Source organism: Gavialis gangeticus, unplaced genomic scaffold, assembly GCF_001723915.1.
Source record: "Gavialis gangeticus isolate Ggan-Ray unplaced genomic scaffold, GavGan_comp1, whole genome shotgun sequence".
NCBI classification, from domain to species: Eukaryota; Metazoa; Chordata; order Crocodylia; family Gavialidae; genus Gavialis; species Gavialis gangeticus.
In genome coordinates this window covers 15,819,747-15,822,424 of record NW_017729024.1, presented here as the reverse complement: position 1 = coordinate 15,822,424, position 2,678 = coordinate 15,819,747, and positions in this window count along the sequence as shown.

The following is a 2,678-nucleotide window of genomic DNA, read 5'->3' as shown; positions in this document are numbered from 1 at the left end:
GAACACAGTGAAAATAGTGAAAATAGGCACAATACTGTATAAATGATGAAATATCCCACATTGGTTTGGGTAGGATGCTGACTTTTGAAAATTTTCATATGAAGTTGGGTATATCTGATGACAAACAGTACATCTTTGGCTCTTCTCTGATAATATTAGTTCTTACATGGGCTTGCTGGAACTTTAACAAAACATAGTCTGCCCTTAATAAGAAATATTTCTCAATATTTCTCTTAATTTTTTTATAATAATTCCGCCAACTTTTTTTTTGGTCTTTTCCTATGAACCCATCCTTCAACATTTCTGAATGTTTAAATTCTGACTAACTTTTTGTATGAAAAAAATATCAGCATTCTTCCACTCAGCTTCTAGTAGCAAACTGGATTAGTACGGAATTCTAGATTAGTAGCAGATATAATTACTATATCTTTATTATTTACTGTTACAAAAGCCAAAGAAATCCAGCAAATGTGACATATATAGCTTTTTCCAGGCAATGAAAGTCCTACTTTCCTACAATGACAGGATGGCTCAGTGCTCCTCCAAGACAATGAATCTATCCAAACTAGATGAGAAGAGCCCTTTGAGGCACTCCTGAATTGAGTCAACTGTAGCAGAGACCACTTTCAAGTCCATCCCCCAATACACTGAAAAAGGATCCCTCACCAGCCCTCCTATCCTAGAAGAAGACTAGCATGCCACCAAGGAAACAAAGAACACTAAGGATACAGGAACAGATGGAATACCTTCCAAAATCTATAAAGCTGGTGGTAAGAAATTGGTACTAAGATTCCACAAATTTATTCTGTGATCAAATTTGCTGCCCACCAGGTCCAAGAAAAATGTCAGGAACAACATCAGGACCTGTATATAACCTTCATTGACCTCACTAAAGCTATTGATTTTATCAATCATGAAGCTTTGTAGAAAGTACTGGCTAGATTTGGATGTACTTCAAAGTACATCAAGGTCCTGACCAAATGACTGCAACCATCCAATGTAGCGGATTGGAGACAGATCCATTTGTCATCTGAACTGGGGTCAAGCAAGGATGTGTCATTGCCCCAGCTCTGTTCTTGATTTTTATAACACTCGTTTTGGTCATTCAGGACTGCCTTTCTCCTGGGATTGACACCAAACAGATGGAGAGCTATTCAACTGGGACATTTTTGGTCAAAGACCAAAGTACTCAAAACAACCATCCTTGATTTCTGATATTTCAATGACTGAGCTTCATTGTGCATATTGAGGAAAACCTCCAGACCATGCTGGATCTTTTCAGAAAAGCCTACCAAACTTTGGGCCTCCCACTCAGCATCAAGAAAACTAAAGTACTCTAATCAGCCTGCTCCAGGCCATGAATATGACCCCTCTGTCCCAAATTACCATCAAGGAAAAGGCCCCAAAGGTAGTCAAGCATTTACCCTACCTCAATAGCCACCTTTTTCAGAAAGTGAACAGTAATAAAGAGATCCAGCATTAATTGCCACTATCAGAATTTAGTTCTATAAAAGAACAGCACCTTCAACCACTCTCAAAAATAGAGGGAAGCACCTTTGATTAATAACCTCAGGGTGCGAATTGTAACAGACAAGACCCCCCCCATAAGATTTGAAAATCATAACCGGGGTGGAGGGATCTCCAATCAGATTGTTCCTTCATTTAGATGCCTTCTTAATCAGTGAACTGGTTTAATTATTTTTGCAGACCCCTCCTCTCCCAAGAGTCAAAGTGTAATTCAAACTCTGAATAACCTATATGCTAACCAGGATACAGGAGACCTGAATTACAGGCCCTCTGCAGCCTGAGAGGACTCCAACCCACATCTGGACTAGACGACCTAGGTTTGAACTGGAAGACCTTGTGAGGTCCCTTCCAGCGCTCATTTCCTATGATCTCCCACTCTCTAGGAGACTGCCTTAATCACAGGCTCGAGCCCCACCCCATCCTTCCCATTGAAGATGGGCTACTGAGGGAGAGATTCATAGAGCAAAAAGAACAGGCAAGAGGAAGCATGACTCTATAGCCCAGCAAGGCATTCTTCTGGGAGGGGGAAATCCTGGATTCCCTGCTCTCAAGACCATTTATTAGGGCTGTGCAACACTTCAGGTGCTGATTTGATTAAGAGGAGATTCCGCCCAATTCAGTGGCCAAACCTCGAAATCCAAATTGAATCAGGAGATCAATAAAAAGGTCATAATCAATTCAAAGCTCTCCAAATCAATTTGGAAAAGATTCAGAGAGCTTCAGAGATTCAGGCAGTCTCTGCTCAGCACCACAGGGAGCTGGACCCAGACTCTGTGCTGGTAACTAGGGGGTAGGGTGGGGGGCTGGAAGCAGGTGGAGGGGACTATGGGGGGACATCCACCAGGCCCCATCCCCTGCCTGCTCCCCCAGTCCTCCTGAGTGCCCCCGACCCCTGCCTGCTCTCTCAGCTCCACCCCCCATGGCTGCCCTGCCCAGCCCCAGTGTCCCAGTGCTTTAAAAAAAAAAAAGCCCCCACTCACCAGCTGCTGCCAGGCAGGGAGGCAATTGCCGCTGCCTCCCACTGCCCCACGCTGCCTGGGGGGCTCTTCCATGAGCCCTCATCTCCTGCCCACTCTCCCAGCCCCACCAATAGCTGTCCCACCTGGCCCGGTTCTTTAAAAAAAAAAAAAGACCAAAAACGCTTGTCCATA